At 35.3% G+C, this 23,127-nt stretch overlaps 2 long non-coding RNA genes across 7 annotated transcripts; both read left to right on the top strand.

Moving 5' to 3' along the window:
- Positions 1 to 9,764: 9,764 nt before the first annotated feature.
- LOC121259137 lies at positions 9,765 to 12,428 on the top strand. Of its 4 annotated transcripts, XR_005939520.1 has the most exons (6): positions 9,765 to 9,863; positions 9,966 to 10,118; positions 11,053 to 11,132; positions 11,212 to 11,439; positions 11,526 to 11,591; positions 12,033 to 12,428. It is a non-coding gene; the product is annotated as an uncharacterized LOC121259137 (long non-coding RNA). The 4 variants fall into 4 exon arrangements; XR_005939519.1 differs by having other exon boundaries at positions 9,771 to 10,003; XR_005939518.1 differs by having other exon boundaries at positions 9,771 to 10,118; positions 11,058 to 11,132.
- A 439-nt stretch (positions 12,429 to 12,867) lies between these two features.
- Positions 12,868 to 14,320, top strand: LOC121260604. Of its 3 annotated transcripts, none has more exons than XR_005939750.1 (4): positions 12,868 to 12,891; positions 13,233 to 13,292; positions 13,598 to 13,683; positions 13,841 to 14,320. It is a non-coding gene; the product is annotated as an uncharacterized LOC121260604 (long non-coding RNA). The 3 variants fall into 3 exon arrangements; XR_005939751.1 differs by having other exon boundaries at positions 12,869 to 13,095; XR_005939749.1 differs by having other exon boundaries at positions 12,869 to 13,292.
- Positions 14,321 to 23,127: the final 8,807 nt, after the last annotated feature.

The raw sequence follows: 23,127 nt of genomic DNA, 5'->3' as shown, positions 1-23,127 counted from the left end.
CCTAAGGCGTTATATTTTTTTTTTTGTAAAAAGGATTACATTTCATTCATTAAATAGTACATACAAATTTGACTTAAAAAAGTCAATTATATACGTTAATAGCTCCCCAACACACTTCCGTGACTGACATAGTTTAGTCCAAGACGACAGATCTCTAAAGACCTAAGTCTAAGGGATCCGTCGTGCACATCTCTGTCCCCGACAGAGTAACAGTAACCAGGTGACAAAACCCATACCCCGACTACACGGAGTAGGGTGCACCAACCCCATACACCACCTAAGTGGAGGGGGGACAATACATTGTTCGGACTAAGGTCTGAAGGGACAAAATTTTTGGATTTTTATTTTTCAAAAAGGAAAAACAGGACACGAAATAAAATACAATGGAAAACCACTGTAACGACAGAAAAGTACAAAGCTCCAAGCGGCTACGGTTGGGAGAAAGCGTCGACCGATCTTGCAAGTTTCGAACTCATAGACCCCAGTGCCGCCACGCATGATGACGGCAAAGGGCCTTCTGGCCTCGCGAGAGAGCCTCTCACTGAACGTCTCCGATATCTTTTGGCCGCACGTGCGAGCAACTCGCCACTCCGTTTGGCGCCGCCTTCGGTAGTCTTGAAGATCGGCGACTGGGCAACGCCATGGAGAGGCGCGTGTTGATCTATAGTTGCCAGACATTCCAGATTCGCGATTCTCCCTTATTTAGCCTGCAAACACAACAAACACAAAAAAACGGAGCACTACACAGAGGGGACGGGGGGAGGGAAGGAGGGGAAGGAGCCGAAACTCCCACCCCCTCGAGACAGAACTGTAACGAGGGTTTAGAGGGAGACGGGTTCGAGAGGGAGACGGGTCGCACAATCCTAAGGCATTATATTATTCCTTATACATTTCGCTTATTTTAACAAATGTGGAGCACTCTCGAGCTAGATGATCTATCCCACCACACACAAAACACGATCTAAAGAATTCTACACAAGTAGCCATGTGTGTTAGCTTTAAATCTTTAGTTTTTAACACTTCTAACTCCCTAATAAGCATCTCAACTTTAGTTTTTAAGTTATACTCTTCCCTAAGATGGAAAATTCCACCGTAATTTGGATTTTCAGTAGGCCGTAACCTATTTGTACTTTCAGAAGCACTAGGTCCGGTCCAAGTGTGAGCTCTTTTAGCAAGTTGATTGAGATATTTTATGGTCTCATTTGGATTTTTCTTCAAAAATTCACCATTACACATCATTTCTATGAATTGGCGCTCTCTAAGTGTAAGTCCCTTATAAAAGTAACTAACTAAGCATTAGTTCTTATACCCATAGTGAGAACACATAATCAACAACTCTTTAAACCTCTTCCAAGTCTGATACAAAGTCTCATTATCCTTTTGTGCATAGGTGGAAATCTGCATCTTTAAAGCATTGATCTTATGTTGGAAAAAATATTTGTTAAAGAATACCTGTGTCGTCTCATTCCATGATCTTATGGAATGTGGTCTTAGTGAATACGACCAGCTCTTTGCTCTATCATTCAAAGAGAAATGAAAGAATTTAAGTCTCACAACATCATGTATAGCATTATGATTATGGAAAGTCGCAACTACTTTATCAAACTCCTTAATATGCAAATAAGAATTTGCATTCTCTAAACCATGAAAGTTGGAAACTAATTGTATCATCACTGTCTTACAATCAAGTTGACGAGTGTTGGTTGGAAACATGATGCATGATGGTGTGGCTGTGCGTGTAGGGTGGTGGTAATCCTGAAGAGTTCTAGTGGGTTGTTTTTCGTGTTTACTCATTTCTTCAGAACTAGATGGATTGTCAAATAAAGGATTTAAAAAATTTGATTTTGACTCTAGCACAGGCCTACAAGCAAATCTACTCAATGTGTCTCTATACATGAAAGATAACAAAATACTAAAACTAAAATACAAAAAATAAATAAAAATAATGCAGTAAGCTAAAAGAGGGAACGAAGTTACCGCCTTTATAAACTGCTGAAGTAAATTATGCCTTGTATAGATTCTTGCACCGTACTCTCTAATAATGACGCCAAAATTTGATTATGCCCAAACTAGTATGCGGTGTTGTAGTATAATTCAGGGTGTCGATCCACAGGGAGTATGAAGAAATACAATAATACGCAAGTTTAAAAGAAATGATCAAATTATTATATGACAAGAATATGAAAATTCTACCTGAAGCATGTAATTAAAATGAGATTAGGGCACAGATAAGAAGGCAAGTAAAAATTCAGACTTCAATAAACTGATCCAATACTTTGACTTTTTCAATCCAAACTATATACATAATTAAGAATTATAGTACCAAGTTTCTAATTGGAAGATATGACATTATATTCATTTACTTTCTCAAGTTTAATTTTAGAATTGATTCTCTCTTTACAAACCACAATTTTCATATATAAAAATGAATATCAGATCTAAAGACGACACTATGTTCTCAAACAATAATGAAGCAAAAGATCATATCAATGGCATGAAAAGCCTGTTTAAGTCACAATCATATACTCATAATCCTATAGTTCAACAAAATCAAACTATAGCAATATTTAATATAATTGTCTCAAACTTATAATATCCAAAACAAATAGAGAATTGAATCCTAGAATTTTAAACAATAAAGCTTAATCTATGAATTGAAATAAAGTCAAAGTATTTTTATCGATCAATTTCCACCCTAGGCTTTATCCAAAATTTAGTTATCCATGGAAGAACTAAAAATAAATAAAAATAGTATTTTTCTACTAAAAAATAGAACTGAGCCATCTATCCTCCAAAAAAACCTCAATTTCGTGTTAATGATATACTTATATGGGGTAGGAAATGAACCATAATGTCTTCATGATTCCCGTATAAAAAATCGCCTAAATTTTAGGACTCAACTTATCAGCCACGTACGCACTTTAGGAGTTCGAATTTAGAAATATTTATTGGAGATAAATTTGTAACTCTTTCAATGGAGTACTAAATTTTGGATGTGACATTGTGTTAGGGTAAAGAATCAAATCAATCCAATATGTGAGTGAAATGTTACGATCAAAATACTAAAGTATGTTTAGGCCGTTTCCTAGCTAATTTTGGACTGCGACTTCTTGCAGTTTCTTTTTGTGATTTTTTTCTTGATCTAAATTGCTCTCAAACCCCATCATTATCCTTATTTGAAGAGTCATAAACTTGTTGAGAGTTCTTAGCTTATTCCAACGTCTTGCCCACTTGAAAGTCTTCATTTGAATTTGACTGGGCTTTGACTTGCTCTTTTATAGATTCTGAAGTTAAATATAAAATTCTGCTTAGAAGTATCTCAAAGTAAATAGAAACTCAGTTCAAGAATACACATTAATTCCTTTGATTTCTATTCACATTTTCGCATTTTAGTCCAATAATAGAGTATTTAGAGCGTACTTTCGTACACTCATCATGATCTCAAATCGAGTTTAGAGAAAATAAGCGAGCCAAATAATTCATCCAACAACTCATCAATCATCGAAAATATCGGAATATGAAACTTTGCCTTCACTGTTTCCTTATTGTGCCCTATAATCAACACAATGTCTCCAACTCTCATCGACCTTACAGATCAACAAAAAAGGGAAGAGAAAGGGCTAGAATTTGGTCTCACCACCTCTGATTTCAATAAGTCAAACATTATCTTCTCTATTTCTGTCTTTTGGTAGAAGGGGTATTGATACGGCCTGTTTGTTATAGGTTGAGCACCCTCCCTAAGGATTATCTTGTCATCATGGGCACGAGTAGGAGGTAACCCTTTAGGTTCCTCGAAAACCCCTTGGAATTTTTTAACAATTCATTAACCTCATTATCCTCAACATAGGAATATTTTCATTATTTTGATCAAGCACAATCTGTAATGACAACCCCTTCACCTTGGCCATTGTGGCCTTTAACATCTTTAGTCCATCCTCCACCACCGATGGACACAATTTTAACCCTTTTAATTCCACCAACTTATCCACATGGAATAAACTCATAAACATCTTCGAAATCTCAAGTTATAGGACCTAAGGTCTCTAACCATTGGATCCTAACACAATGTCACATCCAGCAATATCAAGTAAGTAAAGGGAAGGTTGAAACATGTTACCTTGCACCTTTAACTTTACAGCTCTACATAAGCCCCCCACTTTGGAGACATTGGCCATTAGCTACCTCATCCTTAACTGGATAGAGGAGTCCACCAACAGCTTCAGTCTGGGAACCAATGAGGAATCAATAAAATTATGTGAGTTGCCCGAATCCACTATAATCACCAACTGCTCTCCCTTAATGTTGCGCACTAGCCTCATTGTTCTAACCGTGGGTGTTCCAACAATCGCAACCAAAGAAATCTCAGGTTCTTCCTCCTTGTCCGTAGCCTTGTTTTCCTCAACCTTCTCTACATGATCATCTGGTTGGGTGCCCTCTTCCTCCCCTAATTCTTCTTCATTAGCCCGTAACAAATAAATCTTTGGATTTCTACAGTTATGGGCTGGGCTCCACTTCTCATCGTAATAGTAGCACAACCCCTTCTTGCGTTTCTCATCCATTTGAGCTGATGATACTTGTCTAGTGGCGCCCATGGGTCTAGACCATTTACTGCCACTGCTACCCGAGAAGGGTCCTTTGGAAAAACCCCCAACTATTACACTAGTTTTCTCCATTATAGGCTTGTTGGAGAAAACATATGCTGCAGAGAGCCATACGTAAAGTCAAATTGCAGTAATGGAGTAGAGGTATGGACGACATGTATTTGAGAAAAGGCTTCAGAGAGCCATACGTAAATTCAAAAGAGGAATACGTCGAGGGATTCCAACCTCCTTACAATGAAAGTCCTGACAAATTCCAGATGATTCTCCTTCCTCCCACTTCCCTCTATATTCGTCTCATTCCAAAACAGATTCTAAACTACCCAGGTTTGATAACATGACTCATGCATAATAAAAAATACATTACAAACCACTACAACTTTAGAAACTCACAGACACTTAAACACATAGCTTTGGTGTTTTTAAGTCCCAAATATTGTGCTACAAACACTACTCTTTATTAAAGTAATTAAAAACATTGTGTATTGAATAACTCAGATTTCTTAAAGCAGCTAAACTCCTCGTTTCACTTGGCTACTCCATTCGGTGCACTTCCTTCAAGCTTCCCACATTGACATTTCTTGTTCAAATTCCCCCTTAGCTTCACTTCTACGAACTTAACTCAGATCACTACCTTCCTCTAACTCTGCAACTAACTTGTTCTTCTAGGTTTTTGCTTGTTGCTGTTGGCTTCCTATCAAAGCACGCTAAGCTTTGATCTATGTGGAGGTACACGTACGACAATGCTTTCTACTTGCTACATTCCAATTAGAAATTTGGCACAAAGTCTAGGTCGGACAAAACACGGGAAGTTTGTATAACAATAGGTTTGAAAAAATGGACACCATTGATTGTAAACATGTCTCTTTGTTTACATGTCCCAGGCAGGTATATTTGGAGTCGGCACTAATTTTATTTTTTATTTACATTTTCGATCTTTGATTCTTTATTTTTTTAAGGTAGTAAATATATAAGACTACTAGACGAGCTATTCGAGATTGATTTGGTCAAACTCAATTTTGACTTGATCTGTTTATTAAACGAGTTTTTTGTTAGTACAAATTTATGTTCGATTAATGATTGTTAAATGATACAACTTATATAAAGTCCGATCGGACTTGTACAAGCTTGTATAAATTCAAATAACTTCATATTTATTATTTTTTTAATAAAAATATATTAAATAATGATAAAGATCAGAGGAAATCAAGTTCCTAATCCTAAACATGCTTCTTAAATCATGATAAATATAATATTTCTTGAAGCACATTATAAATATAATCATTGACTTATATATATAGAAACTTTATAAAGATGTTAGCAAGATTTTGATCAAAATTTGTAAATAAAATTACAAAATAAAATAAAATAATCTATTTATCTAAATGAAGTAGTGCAAGTTCAAACTCACTTGAATATTAAAGAGATTATTCGTGAACATAAAATGCAATTCAATGAAAAGTCCAATCTTAACTCATATTTGAATAAAAATTAAACAAATAAAATTTGACCACCTACTGCTCACTCGATTACACATCTATCCCTTTAATCTCTACAACTTCAATCTTCCCTTTCACTCTCCCAGCCCTCAACTTCCAAGCTTCCAGCCCGTCCAACTCTTCATCTTCTCCTCTTTTTTGTAATTATATCCTATAGTAAAGAGTGATTGGGTTTGGACTATACTTTGCAATTACTCCGAGATGGAAAGCGTTTAAGACAATGTCTACCCCCATTTAGGTGTCTTAAGTGCATGCTTGATCATCTAACTAAACTATGCCAACCATTAGCAAACACGCCTCTATTTTAGGCTACTATTTATCTTCTTGGTTCCATGAGTTTCTGAATTTTCAAATGTTTATAATACTTCTCAATTGTCAAGACACATAAGATTTTCGTGTAATCATTTTTGTTGAGCAAGGAATGTTCGATGTAGTTCTTCATAAGGTTGACTTAGTTTATCTTTATTAATTAAATGGTTGTAGAGTTGTTGCATTTGTTAAAAGATGTTAGAGTAGTCCTAAAATGGTTTAAAAATTGGAACTTTCTATGCACAAGGATTTCTCATTATAACGAGGTGTAAAGATTATAAATTAATGATATTTTTGGACTTTTAACTTCTTGAGAACGTAACTTCAACTAACACTTTATTAAGTTTTCAAGGAATATGAAAAGTTTTTGCTCTTCTAAATTAACTGATCAGCAAGCATTTTCATTATCAAATGCTTTGGTTCTTGCGTTCTGCCACATGGAAATAAAAAAACCTAATAAAAAAGATGAAAAATGCTTATTAGACCGATAGTGCATTTTACCTCTTTTTTATTAAATATTTTAAAAAATTAATAAAAAAGCAAAATATACCATCGGTCCCATGCGTCGATCTCTATAGCACTAGGGTCCAAAAAAGATTATCATACTAGCTAGCCAAGGAGCTTATTTACGTGCACAAATTTCTCTTTCGTAGCCTCTACACAATCCCCAGGTCCACGTGAGTGACTGGTTAACTTGTAAGAATTGCGTTTAGATGTTGAGATGAGTTGAATTAAACTATAAATAATAGTATTTTATAGATTTCATTGAGATGAGTTTAATTTTTTTTAGGTTGAGATGAGTTTAACTTTTTAGGTTAAAATGTATGAAATAAGTTGAGATTATTTTAACTTTTTTATGGATAGTTGAAAAAGTATTAGATCCTATCAATAATTGATTTGAGATGAGTTAAATTTAGTTCATCAAAACAGAAAGTTTAAAGCTAATCATGCTTCTTTTTGTAAGCTTAATGTCGGCCCAATGCATGACTCAAGTTTTTATCAAAAAAAAAAAATAAATAAATAAATGCATGACTCAAGTTCCTTTAGGATCTTCGGACTAGTGGGATGGCCTTTCTTTCTCTTTATAACATAAGGTCATAATAATAGGTTAAAAGCACATACCTTACACGCTTAACTAGTTATTGCGGGAATTAGAGAAAATGAGGGACAAAATATGTTACTGTTCACATACCCATGTCACGAAACCATCGTAGTATCGGGTGTCATTGATGTTATCAATGTTACAGAAAGTGATACTGCATGAGTAATCGGCAACAAATAAAATTAAAAAAAAAAATCTATAAATTCATATTAAGGCATTGATGTTAGTTTGATATGATGGAATATTTTTTGCCAATTCAAAAAGTAAGAATTTACTGTGTTGATATTGGAATAGATCAATTAGAAGGTCTCTACACGTATTTGATAAATTATAAAGAAACTAGATTTACATTTGCTTTGAGTTCATCAGTGAAAAATTTCAATCCAGAGAAAAATATTAATTTATATTTTGTGAAAAATATCTAATAAGTTAAATAATTTAAATGATTTGGCATTCTTGTTGTTAAAAGATTGTAAAATCAATTGTAGGAGTATCATTTTTCATAATCTTTAACCTTAAATCTTTTTTTTTTTTTAATAGGAAATAGACTTCATCATTTCATGAAAGTAAAGTTACAGCTGTGACCTGATATATATATAAGGAAAATCACAAATTACAAACTAACTACTCACGGTTGGGGCTCCACCAGTACACAAATTCCTTTGTGACAGTATGGTTTTAACTTCTATAACTCTCTACAGACAAACTGTCTGAGAGATCACACTCTGTCTAAATTAGAAATTTCAAATCCCACCTCCGAAGGAGGAGAAGACTTTCACTCTATATAAAAAAAATGTCCAAAAGACTATTTCTTTTTTATTTTTACCTAAACAAAAGGAAATAGCAATAAATATAAAGATAGATGTGAAAATGACAGATTACAACTATAGATTCGAATTTTTAACTTGAAGGAAAGCAAAATACAAGAAACAAATAGACTGTGGTGGCACGTGAGGGACACACGTCACGTTAGGAGTGTGGCAACCAGTTGAGTATGAAGAAACCGAGGTCCTTGGTCCTAGAAACGCCGCGTGTGGCGGTAGTAGAAGCTTCTGGTGCTGTGGCGCATGGATCTCACGCGCTGCTATGACTCGCACGTGTGACTCACACGTCGCTCTGTTCGACGAAAGCCTTATGCCATCCAAATGATCGATAGTCTGGGAATCTTACGGAGGGGCGTGTGGTGGTCGTTGGGCTTCGAAAAATAGCAGATCGACATTTTGCCATATTTTAGACGAAAAAACAAACAAAAATTGAAAAATAAAGGGAAAATAAAGGGCTACATTGTCTCTGGTCAAGCCAAATGGGAGGAGGGAGGGAGGAGTTGAAGCTCCATCCCCCGAGTTGGGTTTCTGCTGGGGCGGCTCTTTGGAGGAAAAACGGAGAGAGAGCTTTCGGCTCTTTAAAATCTTTTTAAAAGGCTGTGAATATTATGTTGTTGATGATTTACAGAAATGCTATTGTCACCGAGAGTTGGGTCTTGACAAAAAAGTTTTAAATTTTTTTTTACTTAGTGATTAAAGAAATATTTTTTTAGTAATGTAGTAAATTTTTTTTAAAAAATGTTTAAAAGTATATAAAAAAATGAATGAAGAAAAATAAAAAAAAATAAAAAAACCTTTTTGATCTTGTCGGGGGCTGTCTTGTACTACATCCATGTAGCACAAGGCTCGATGATTTATACTTGTTTTTAAGAGATAAAAAGAGTTAAAAGAAAATTCTAAAGACAAAAACTGATAGTACTCCAATTAGTCGATCGCCAACGTTTTCATTCAAATAACGTATTCACCGGAATCACTCATTTAACTCTTCAGAGGCTGAATAATAAAGCCAGTTACCATGGTTTTAATTTGAATTTTAAACAAAATCCAAAAAATAGCCGTGTCTAATCTTCCAGTGATGAAACTTCCAGTGATGAAAGAACACCAGAACATACAAACGCCCCCTCCCCAACGTTCACGCACGTGCGTGCGTGCATGCATGCATGCATGCATGCATGCATACATATATATATATATATACAAACCTGTATATTTGCTATTCCAGGATTCCTCACACAAGGTAGCCACTCGAGAGAGTGGTCGTTTATTGTGGCTCATGCTTCAATGGAGAGAAGGGTGGTTTTCGCAGCGATCAAGACACATCCAATGATCCGAACTATAACCATAGTAGTAAATCTGTTGCTGGCCCGATTCGTATTCTTTGCCGAAGGTATTTTCATAGAGTAACTGATCTATGAATATCGTCCTAATTTAGGTCTTGTTCCGCACTTAAATGGATAACTCAAACCCTTATCTTGACCAGTTTGCAATCCAGTATTTAGAACTAGATTCAGAAACTTCACATACATAAAGGGTGAGGCTTGAGTCTACTTTCGATTACAAAAGTCGAGTAGAAAGAAGACTCACTACTCAATTTGCAAATTTTCTTTTTTTCGGTATGCTGCTCCGCGAGCAGATTCGGCTAAGAGATTCGCAATTGGACCTGAAATCGGGGTGTTACTCTACTTATACTTCTTATCTAAATTCTTTATGAATTTAATCGCTCTCTCTTTTGCCTGTCGTTCTTGTAACACCTTATGAGCTATCTTGGACTATGGTGCCCAGCCAGGTGAACTTAATATTTCTTTCTAATTACCTTATGGTTGTTTGCTCTTCCTTTTGTTTTTAGTGGCATAGGTAGAATTGTCTAGTAATGCCTTCATTTTCTCTGTCTATTCAATTTTCTGGTTTCCGTAAAATGACTAGTGATATGTTCTTCGTGTGCTGTTTCCATGGAGTGGTGAAGAGCTATGTTTAGAAAGGAACATTGATATAACCGAATGTATCCATGGGTTGAAATAGGTTTTAACTTCCACATTCTAAATTCCATATACATACCTATAGATTTCCCTGTTCCAGATAAGTTCTTGTTCTTTATATATGTATGTATATAAATTCAGTTATGGATTTGGTTTTCTGTCATGCAAGCTGGAATTAGGTATCTTGGTTGTACAACTCATTATAAATTGCATAAAATCTGATGGATAGGGTCTCCACACCTCGACTAGGCCCTAAATTAAAAGATCAATGGCAAAAAAAGACAACTTATAAAAAGGTCAAGGCAGGTGTGGCTATGTGTTGCGAATTACCGAAATCTTAGTGGAGATGAGAAAAATTATGATAAATGAATACTGATTTCACGTGGTTGTACTTTCAAAGCTATTGTTTAGAAGTTTTGTATAAGTTGGACTTGGAGCAAGTAGTCTAAGTTTTTGCTATGTTTTAGGCTTGTCAAGATGTGTATTCGAATTTATGGCTATATGAAGTAAGAGCTTGAGATTCATAAACATTTTTGGTATCATGTGGGAATCCTAGAAGTAGATTGTATTAATTTACAGAATCTATAGGGAGCCCTGGAGGCAGAATATTAGTTTACGGAAGTTATGGTTATCATTAATATGTATTCTCATTTTCTACTTTTGCAACTTTCTTCCATCCTGCAAACTAAGTTTTTTTTTTCTTGCATCCTTAATAACTATATGAATTTGCATTTTTTATGGTAGGGAAGCCTTCTTTTACAAAGAAACAAGCAGATCTTTTCTTCCCCCCAGGTTTTGCCAATGACTTTCCAGTTGCAATGCAGGTATCAAAGTCGCTGCTTTTTGGTACTTGTTTCAGTAAACTGCTGCAAAATTGATAGTCATAAATTTTTTAATTCACAGATATCCCACAAATATAGTTTGATCTACGTGATCACCAAGCTTGGGCTATTATTTGTTTAAGACTTGGAGACCGCTACTGCAGTTTATAGGAATAGAATCAGTCCAGATCCAATATTTTTGACAGCAGAAGCTTCATCAGTGGGAGGTTTTTATGCAATCAATAGATGTGGACAGATGTTATTGGCTACTGTAAATGATCAAACAATTGTACCATTTGTCAGTGGCCAGGTATACTCACAAGCATGCATTTTTGTTGGTTTTATTATGGAAAAATAATTATTTTGTTTACAAATGGGGTCTATTTACATTTACAGTTGAACAATTTGGAGCTTGTTGTCAATCTTGCCAAAAGAGGGAATCTTCTTGGAGCCTAGCAGCTTGTAAGCTAGTTCTTTTTCCACCGTACAGTATCCATTCTGCTAGTTTGAAAATTTTCAACAGATAAAAATTAAAATCAATCAGTAGTTATTTAATGTAGTTATGCAACCATGTTGCAGTTTGTGATTTGATAATGCTTTGAAAGATTGGTTTTTTTAATGATCAAGGCACTCTCTTTATACGTGTTTCTCCGAAAAAGATTGCTGAGGTTAGCGAACTCCTGTTCTTGGGAATATAGTGTATCCCTGTCTCATATTCACTGTAGATGTGGGAATATGGACGTGTATTATTGCCATTGCGTTTTAGAACCTGGGGTCTCACAATGATAGAATAAATGATGTTTGTGTTGCATATGTGAATATATGCTGAGAGTTCAAATTATTTATTGCTCTGTGTCTTCTTATAATACTGAAAATCCCAGGATGCTCAGTTTTGGGTCTTAGGTTGTCCAACATTTCCAAGAACTATTTGCCCAAATGAAGTACAAAGAAGCTACAGAACTTGCTGCCGAGTCCCCACAAGGAATCCTCCGAACACCGGACACAGTTGCCAAATTTCAGGTTTTACATGTTGATTCTCCAATCAAACACATCTTACCTTTCAAAAAAAGTTTTCAATCAAAGACATTTCGTTGGCTGCTAATATTTCATAGCTTCAATGTTCTTCATCCATATCAAGTTGTCTCCATTTGATATCTGGCCATTCAAGATCTCTGTATGCACTGGTTGTATTGGCCTTATCTCTTCTCACTGTCTTTGTTGTCCAGTTTGACATTCATTGTGTATCTGGATCTTTCTTTTACTGGAATTGAATGTTGCTTCATAAGATTGTTCCAGTTAGAAAAAAAGATAGGATTGCTCCTCTTTCTTGAGGGCGCTTAGTTATGCATTTTTTGGTAGTTACTGAATAAGACATACTGTAGGAGCAAACATTCTATTTTGCATGTTACTTGTTTGCAAATATGTGAACAAGCAGGTAAAAACAAATTCCCCTAATCAGCCGTAGTTACATGAAATGTACTATTTGAATTGAGCTCGGGTGAAATCTTGGTATCTGCCAAGAGTTTTGTGTTTATGTTTCCTTCCTGAATGGAACATTTCCTGTAAGAGCCTTGGCATATAAGAGACTTGAGCCGTTGGAATTATCACGCCTTGTTGTGAACCAAAACAAAAAGAATCTTTTGGAGAATTGGTTGGCAGAATATAAGCTGGAATGAAGTGAGGAACTAGGGGATCTCATGAGGTTTGATGTGCAATTTGAGATTCAAATGTATGAAAGACACTTCTGAAACGAATTTATTGAGTTAGTGGTTTACTTTATCCCAATGCTGCCGTATTTGAAATTATTTACTTATTTTTGTTGTGTTCATACTATTATGTTCCATTGTAGACTGTGGATAATGATCTCACATTGAAAATATGCATTAAAGCCAGAGCAACTCCAAAAGTCGTTGCTGCTTTTGCTGAATGGAGGGAATTTGATAAAACTTTGATATATTCAAAACATGTGAAGATATTCTTTTTCTTTTAATCATTGTTGATATTGTGATTTATTGCATTACTGTTATTATTATATTATTTATAATTTATTTTCGTATACTTATTTCATGGTTTGATCATGTCATTGTTTCTCTATTGCTTTAGGTTGGGTACAATCCAGATTATCTATTCCTTCTACAGACAATTTTTCGTTCAGATCCTCAGGTATTAGACTATATATCTCTATTGTATCTCTTGTTGTTTTAGTACTTTAAGGTTGAAACTTGAGCAAATAAGAAATCCCGTTGGAGCCAAAACTTTTCCTTTCATATGTTTTCCATTTTCCTTTTTCTGAATAACTGTGTTGTAGTATAAAAGTATTATTTTTTGGATAAGAAGAAAATCTTGAAACCGTATTTTGCATTTAAAAACAAAATCTTTGAACCATATTTAATCAACTTAATATTTACCCATCACGGACCTTTTCTTTCTGGAACTATGGAGCTATAATACTTACTTTTGGAATGTAGGGAGTTGTTAATTTTGCACTAATGATGTCTCAAATGGAGGGAGGTTGTCCAGTTGATTACAATACCATAACGGATCTCTTTCTTAGGTTTGTTGGCTCTAATGACTTTTGAGTTGGTATATTAATGTAATAATAAGGACGTGTGATTTTCCATTGTTATTGCTTTAATTTTTTTAATAATGACAGGCTTCATATGGGTAAATTAATTTTCATTTTTGCTTTCAAATCTTTGTAGTTTTAACAGATGAACTTGATCCGTGACGCGACAGCTTTTCAATTAGATGTTTTGAAGCCAAATCTTCTTAATATAGGTATAGGAAATCAATCTGGTAACTTTTCCAAATGTAGCTGATGCTATATTAGCTAATGGAATGTTCAGCCATTATGACCGTCCTCAAATTGCCCAACTTCGTGAAAAGGCCGGTCTTTATGTGCGAGCTCGGCAAGTAATGTCCTCTTGAGGCAAAGATGAAGGGACGAACAAAGGTTGATTTAGATATTTATATTGTCGTTTTCTATTCAAATTTATAATAATCATTTAGACAGCAAATGTAAATAGTTTGATGGCAGATTACAGAATAAATTTCATTCTATCATGTTTTATCTGATGACATAGATTCTATGATGATGAAGGTAGTTACACACTTTATACTAATAACTTTCAACAATTATATTATGACAAGCTAATTGTGATTTTCTGCCCAATGAATCAGCAGGTATGATAGTTAGAAGCTTGTCTCTTATTGTCATGTTTCCATGAACTTTCCATTTTATTTTACATTATATTGTCTTAATAATGTGGAAGTTTAAAGGTTGTCTTTCATTAACTCTAGGTTTGTTATATTTCTTTGTAGATTAATCATATTCTTCCATTAGTTACAAAATTTGTGGTTATGTAGGATTGTCTAAAAGTGCAGGTTTTCCATTTCAGTTGATCAAGTTTTAGCAACGTAGCAACAACTTTGTAAAGATTGATGAAGGAAGGTTCTTGCTATGCTTATGTATTTTATAGAGCCAAGTAAACGTATTCAAGTTTTTTTCTATTGATATATTTTGTGTTCTTTCAGACATTATTTTTACAATGCATATAATGAGAAAAACTGTTTTAGCAGTCAATTACTGCTAAAAATATCATAGCAGAAGATTTCCTATATTTTTTATTACTAGTTTTTTTCCTCATCCTCTCTTCCTCCTCCCCTCTTCCTTCTCTTCTTCACTCTTCCTCTCTTTCTTTCCTCCTCTATTCCTCCCTCTAGTCTTCCTCCTTTCTTTCTCTCCTCCACTCTTCCTCCTTTATTACTATCTCCTCTTCTTCCTCTTCTCCTCTCTTCCACCTCTCTTCCTCCCTCCACTCTTCCTCTCATCACTTCCTTCACTCATCCTCCTCTACTCCTCACTTCCCTCTCCTACTCTTTCCTCTTCTCCTCCACTCTTTATTTCCTCCTCTCATCCTCTCATCCACCTCTCTCCTCTCTTCCTCCACTCTTCCTCCTCTCCTCCTCTCTCCTCCTCTCTCCTCCACTCTTCCTTTCCTCTTTTCCTCCTCTCTTCCTCTTTCTCTTCCTCTTCTCCACTCTTCATTTCTTTCTCTTTACCTCTTCTCCTCTCTTCCACTCTTCCTCATCTTCCTGTCCTCATCTCTTCCACCTCTCTTCCTCCCTCCACTCTTCCTTCTCTCCTCCTCCTCTTACGTACTCTCATCCATTCTTCCTCTCCTTCTCTCTTCCACCTCTCTTCCTCTTCTTTCTTCTTCCTCTCCTCCTCTTTCCTCCTCTCTTCCTTTCTCCTCCACTCTTCCTCCTCTATTCCACCTCTCTTCCTCTCCACTCTTCCTCCTCCTCGACTTTTCCTCCTTTTTTCCTATCCTTCTCTTAATCATGTCCTCCTCTCTTCCTATCCTCCTCTCTCCCACCTCTATTCTGCCCTCCACTTTTCCTCTACTCTCTTCCTCCTCTAATCCTCTCCTAATATTCCACATTTTTTCTTCTTAGACATAATATTTGTATGTAATATTTTTAAATATTATATTATTTTTTGTTAATGTGATTAGACTTTTGGTATTTCTTTTGCAATTCTTACGGGTTTTAAAATTTTCAAACTTTGAGATTTTTTGAGGAGGCGTTAGGTGTATATACAACCTTGATTGGATAGACTTAGTGGCTAGCCTTCAGTTTTGATCCAAAGGAGGTAGATACTCTCTAGGTCCATAGAGGGCATTTTGTTCTCATCATTTTATTTGTATAAAATACCTTTCATTTTGATGCAAAGATGAATGGATGAAGAATGATTGATTTAGGTACTTATATTGTTGTTTTCTATTCGAATTTCAAATCCTCATTTAGACGGCAAAGGTAAATAGTTTGATGACATATAACAGGATAAATTTCGTTCTATCATTTTTTAAATGATGACATATATTCTACGATGATGAAGGGTAGTTACACCGATAGCTTTCAACAACTATATTATGACAAGCTAACTGTGGTATTATGTCCAAGGAATCACCAGGTATATTATGTTGGAAGCTTTATGTTTCTTCTTGGCATGTGTTCATGAACTTTCCATTTTATTTTACATTATATTGTCTTAATAATGTGGAAGTTCAAACGTTGTCCTTTATTAACTCTAGGTTTGTTATATTTCCTTATAGATTAATCACTCTTCCATTAGTTGCAAAATTTGGGGTTCTATTAGATTGTCTAATAGTACAGGTTTTCCATGCCAGTCGATCCAGTTTTAGCAATGTGGCAACGAACTTTATAAAGATTGATGAAGGTACTTGCTATGTTTATGTATTTTATAGAGCCAGGTAAACGTATTTAGGTTTTTTTTATTGATCTATTTTTGTGTTTTTTGAGACATAATTTATGCAATGCATATTATTAGGAACTTATTTTTAACAGTCATTATTGCCAAAAGTAATAGTATAGTAGAAGATTTCTTGTATTCGTTTACTACTAGTTTTTTCCCTCATCGTCTCTTCCTCCTCCTCTCCTCCTTTCTTTCCCTCTTCCTCTCTTCCTCATTTCTTCCTCTCATCCACTCTTCCTATCTCTGCATCTTCTCCTCTTCTCTTTCGCCTCTTTTCCTCCCTCCACTCTTCCTCTCATCCCTTCCTCCTCTCCTCCACTCTTCTTGTCTCTTCTTCCTCTCCTCCTTTTTGCCAACTCTCTTCCTCCCTCCACTTTTTCTCATCTCCTCCTCCTCTCCTCTTCTTCTCTTCTCATCATCTCCTAATATTTAACATTTCTTCCTCTTAGATATACTATTTATATATTATATTTTTAAATATTATATTATTTTTGGTTGGATGTGATTAGACTTTTGGTACTTCTTTCGTAATTCTTACGGGTTTTAAAATTTAATTCCAAACCTTGAGATTTGGTGATGAGGTCTTAGGCATATGCAACGTTGATTCGTTAGACTTAGTGACTATCATTCAGCTTTGATCTTAAGGAGGCAGACACTCTCTAGGTCTATAGATGACATTTTGTACTCGTCATTTTGTTTGTATAAAATGCTATTTATAGGTCTTTATCCTTTAAAGATGAAGGGATGAAGAAGGGTTGATGCAAAGATGAAGAGATGAAGAAGGGTTGATTTAGGTACTTATATTGTCGTTTTTTATTCGAAATTACAATCCGCATTTAGATGGCAAAGGTAAATAGTTTGATGGCAGATTACATAATAAATTTAGCTCTATCATTTTTTTATCTGATGTCATATATTCTACGACGATGAAGAGGTTACAGTGATAGCTTTCAACAACTATATTATGATAAGCTAATTGTGGTTTTTGCCAAAGGAATCACCAAGTATATTATGTTAGAAGCTTTATGTCTCTTATTGGCATATTTTCAAGAACTTTTTATTTTATTTTAAATTATATTGTCTTAATAATGTGGAAGTTCAAACGTTGTCTTTCATTAACTCTGATTTGTTATATTTCCTTGTAATCTTACTTTTCAATTAGTTGCAAAATTTGTGGTTCTGTTGGATTGTCTAAGAGCATTGTCAATGTTAATTAATAATTGAAAATAGCAATATTTTGAAATAAAATGTGTTTTGGCTATGAACAGTGTCTAGCCAAAGATGGAGAAAGGTTTGCATTTCCTGGAGCTCATATATGGAGCTCCCAAGTTTTGGCTATTTCAATGTAGAGGGTTTCACTAATATAAAACCAAAATTTTTAAATGCCCTGGTATTTGGCTAAGCCAATGCCAGTGCTCTAATAGTGCAAAGTTTACATGCCAGTTGATCCGGTTTTAGCAATGTAGCAACGAATTTGTAAAGATTGATGAATAAGGTACTTGCTATGTTTATGCATTTTATGGAGCCAGGTAAATGTAGTCAGGTTTTTTTTATTGATCTATTTTCTGTTCTTTGAGACATTATTTTTGCAATTCATATTTTTAGAAACTTTTTTTTAACAGTTATTATTGCTAAAAGTAATCTCATAGGAGAAGATTTCTTATGTTTTTTTTTTACTAGTTTTTTCTCATTCTCCATTCCTCCTCCTCCTTGTCCTCTCCTCCTCTCTTCCTTTCCTCCTATCTTCCTCTCTTCCTCCCTACTTTCTTCCTCCTTTCTTCCTCTCCTTCACTCTTCCTCATCTCTTCCTATCCTCTTCAACCTCTTCTTCACTCTTCCACATCTATTTCTCCCTCCACTATTCCTCTCCTCTCTTCATCCACTCTTCCTCCTATCCTCGCTTCCTCCTCCTCTTTCTTTTGTCCTCCCCTCTTCATTTCCTCCCCTCTTCCTCTCTTCCTATCCTCCTCTTCATCCTCTCTTCCACCTCTCTTCCTCACTTCTCTTCCTCTCCTCACTTCCTCCACTATTGCTTCTCTCCCCCTCTTTCCTCCTCTCCTCCACTCCTCTTATCCTGTCCTCCTCTCTTCCTCCCTCCACTTTAACGCTTCTCTTCCTGTCCTCCTCTCCACTTTTCATCCCCTCTTCCTCATCCGCTCTTCCTCCCTCTCCTCAACTCTTCATCCTCTCATCCTTTCCTTCACTCTTCATCCTCTCCTCCTCTCTTCCACTCCTCTCTTTTTCCACTATTCCTCCTCTCCTCCAACTCTTCATTTCCTCCACTTCATCCTATCCTCCGCTCTTCCACCTCTCTTCCTCCTTCCATTCTTCCTCTCCACTTCCTCCTCCTTTTCCTGTCATCTTTCTCCTCCTCTCTTCCTGTCATTTTCTTCCTCCCTCCACTCTTCCGCTGCACCTCTCTTTTACCTATCTTCCTCCCTCCACTCTCCACGCTCCCTCCTCTCTTCTGGCTCTTCTCTTATTGATGTCCACCTCTCTTCCTCCCTCCACTTTTCCACTCCTCTTTTCATCCTCCTCTCTTTCTCCTCTCATACTCTCTTAATATTCCACATTTTTTCTTTCGAAATTCTTACGGGTTTTAAGTTTTAATTTCCAAACTTGGCATATACAACGTTTATAGGATAGACTTAGTGGCTAGCATTCAGCTTTGATCCAATGGACGAAGGCGCTCTCTGTAGGTTTATAAATGGCATTTTGTATTCATCATTTTTACGGGTTTTAAATTTGAATTTCCAAACTTTGAGATTTGTTGAGGAGGCCTTAGACATATACAACCTTGATTCGATAAACTTAGTGGCTAGCCTTCAGCTTTGATATAAAGCAGGTAGACACTCTCTAAGTCTATAGATGACATTTTGTACTCATCATTTTGTTTGCATAAAATACTATTTATAGGTTTTAGCACTTCATTCAAGAATGTTGATGCAAAGATGAAGGGATGGAGAATGGTTGATTTAGGCATTTATATTGTCGTTTTCTATTCGAAATTATAATCCTCATTTAGACACAAGATAAATTCATTCTATGACCTTTTATTTGACGACATATAATCTACGATTATGATGGGTAGCTTTCAACAACTATATTATGACAAGCTAACTACGGTATTCTGCCCTAGGAATCACCAGGTAGATAATGTTAGATGCTTTATGTCTCTTATTGGCATGTTTGCATGAATTTTCCATTTTATTTTCCATTATATTGTCTTGATAATGTGAAAGTTTAAACGTTATCCTCTATTAACTCGAGGTTTGTTATATTTCCTTGTAGATTAATCATACTCTTCCATTAGTTGCAAATTTGTGCTTCTATAAGATTGTATAATAGTGTAGGTTTTCCATGCCAAGTTATCTAGTTTTAGCAATATAGCAACGAACTTTGTAAAAATTGATGAAGAAAGGTACTTGCTATGCTTATGTATTTTATAGAGTCAGGTAAACAATTTCAGATTTTTTTTTGATTTATTTGTGTTCTTTGAGACATTATTTTTGCAATGCATATTATTAGAAACTTATTTTTAACGGTCATTATTGCTAAAATTAATAGCATAGCAGAAGAATTTCTATATTTGTTTTTACTAGTTTTTTCCCACATCATTTCTTCCTCTCTTCCTCCCTCTACCCTCCCGCGTTTCTTCCACTCTTCCTCCTCTCCTCATCTCTTCCTCTCCTTCACTCCTCATCCCTCCTCTCCTCCGACTTCCTCTCCATCCTGTCCTCCTTTCTTCCACCTCTCTTCCTCCCTCCACTCTTCATTTCCTCCTCGCTTCCTCATCCTCTTCTTTCCTCATCTCTTCATCTCTTGCATTCTTCCTCCTCTCTTGCTCTCTGTCACCTCTCTTCCTCCCTCCACTCTTCCTCCTTCCCACCTCGCTTCCCCTCTTCTCCTCTCACCCTCTCTTAATATTTAACATTTATTCCTCCTAGATATACTATTTGTATGTTATATTTTTAAATATTATATTATTTTTGGTTGGATATGATTAGACTTTTAGTACTTCTTTCGCAATTCTTAAGTGTTTTAAAATTTAATTTCCAAACCTTGCGATTTTGTGAGGAGGTTTTAGGCATATACAATGTTGATTGGATAGACTTAGTGGCTAGCTTTCAGTTTTGATTTGATGGAGGTAGATGCTTTGTAGCTCTATAGATGGCATTTTGTATTTATCATTTTGTTTGTATAAAATACTATTTATAAGTCTTTGCCCTTCATTCAAGAATACCTTTCATTTTGATGCAAAGATGAAGGGATCAAGAATGGTTGATTTAGGTAATTATTTTGTCGTTTTATATGCAAAATTTTAATCCTCATTAGACGGAAAAGGTAAATAATTTGATGGCAGATTATAGGATAAATTTAATTCTTTCATTTTTTATCTGTTGACTTATATTCTACTATTAAAAAGGGTAGTTACACAATGTACATTGAAAGCTTTAACCAACTATATTATGACAAGCTAACTGTGGTACTTGCCCAAGTAATCACCAGGTATATTATGTTAGAAGCTTTATGTCTCTTATTGGCATGTTTGCATGAACTTCTCATTATATTGTCTTGATAATGTGGAAGTTTAAAGATTATCCTTCATTGACTCGATGTTTGTTATATTTCCTTGTAGATTAATCATACTCTTCCATAAGTTGCAAATTTTTGGTTCTGTAAGTTTGTATAATAGTGCAGGTTTTCCATGATGGTTGACCTAGTATTAGCAATGTAGCAACGAACTTTGTAGAGATTGAAGAAAAAAGGTACTTGCTTTGTTTATGTATTTTATAGAGTAGGTAAACGTATTCATGTTTTTTTATTGATCTACTTTTTGTTCTTTGAAACATTATTTTTGCAATATATATTTTTAGAACTTTTTTTTAACAGTCATTGTTACTAAAAGTAATCTCATAGCAGAAGATTTACCACTCATTGTCCTCTCCTCCACTCTTCCTCATTTCTTCCTGTTCTCCTCTCTTCCACCTCTCATCCTGCCTCCACTCTTCCACTCCTCTCATCCTCCTCATCTCCTCCACCTTTCCTCCTCCCTTCCAATCCTCTTCTTCAACCTGCCCTCCTTTCTTTCTCCGTCAAGTCTTCCTCTCCACTCTTCCTCCCGTCCTCCTCTCATCCTCTCAATATTCCATATTTCTGCTCTTGGATATACTATTTTTATGTTATATTTTTATATATTAGATATTTTTTTGATAGATGTGATTAAACTTTTGGCATTTCTTTCACAATTTTTACGGTTTTAAATTTTAATTTTCAAACTTTGAGATTTGTTGAGGAGGCCTTAGGATATACAACCTTGATTGGATAGACTTAGTGACTAGCCTAGAGCTTTGATCTAAAGCAGGCAAACGCTTTCTAAGTCTATAGATGACATTTCGTACTCATAATTTTGTTTGTATAAAATACCATTTATAGGTCTTAGCCCTTCATTCAGGAATTTTGATGTAAAGATGATGGGATGAAGAAAGGTTGACTTAGGCATTTATATTGTCATTTTCTATTTGAAATTATAATCCTCATTTAGACTGCAAAGGTAAATAGTTTGATGGCAGATTACATGATAAATTGCGTTCTCTGACTTTTTATTTGACGACATATATTCAACGATTATGAAGGGTAGTTATATAGGTTAAACTAATAGCTTTCAACAACTATATTATGACAAGCTAACTGTTGTATTCTACCAATGAAATCACCAGGTAGGTAATGTTAGATGCTTTATGTCTCTTATTGGTATGTTTGCTTGAACTTTCCATTTTATTTTACATTATATTGTCTTGATAATGTGGAAGTTTAAATGTTGTCCTTCATTAACTCGAGGTTTGTTATATTTCCTTGTAGATTAATCATACTCTTTGATGAGTAACAAATTTGTGGTTCTGTAAGATTGTATAATAGAGCAGATTTTCCATGCCAAGTTATCCGGTTTTAGCAATATAGCAACGAACTTTGTAAAGATTGATGAAGAAAGTTACTTGCTATGTTGATGTCTTTTATAGGGTTAGGTAAATGATTTCAGGTTTTTTTATTGATTTACTTTGTGTTCTTTGAGACATTATTTTTGCAATGCATATTATTAGGAACTTATTTTTAATGGTCATTACTGCTAAAATTAATAGCATAACAGAAGAATTCCTAGATTTGTTTTTACTAGTTTTTTCCCACATCATCTCTTCATCTCTTCCTCCCTCCACTCTTCCTCATTTCTTTCACTCTTTCACTCTTCCTCTCATTCACTCCTCCTCCCTCCTCTCCTCCTACTCCTTCTCATTCACTCTTCCTCCTGTCCTCCTCTCTTCCTCCCTCCACTCTTTCTTTCATTCTCTATTCCTCTCTTGCATTCTTCCTCCTCTCTTGCTCTCTGTCACCTCTCTTCCTCTCTCCACTCTTCGTCCTCCCCTCCTTGCTTCCTCGTTTCTCCTCTCCTCCTCTCACCCCCTCTTAATATTTAACATTTGTTCCACCTAGGTATACTATTTGTATGTTATATTTTTAAATATTATATTATTTTTGGTTAGATATGAATAGACTTTTAGTACTTCTTTTGCGATTCTTAAGTGTTTTAAAATTTAATTTCTAAACCTTGAGATTTGGTTAGGAGATTTTAGGAATATACAACGTTGATTTGATAAACTTAGCGGCTAGCTTTCAGCTTTGATCCGATGGAGGCAGACACTCTGTAGGTCTATAGATGGCATT

The sequence above is a fragment of the Juglans microcarpa x Juglans regia genome, chromosome 4D, assembly GCF_004785595.1.
Source record: "Juglans microcarpa x Juglans regia isolate MS1-56 chromosome 4D, Jm3101_v1.0, whole genome shotgun sequence".
NCBI classification, from domain to species: domain Eukaryota; kingdom Viridiplantae; phylum Streptophyta; class Magnoliopsida; order Fagales; family Juglandaceae; genus Juglans; species Juglans microcarpa x Juglans regia.
This window is presented reverse-complemented; position numbering and strand designations above follow the sequence as displayed.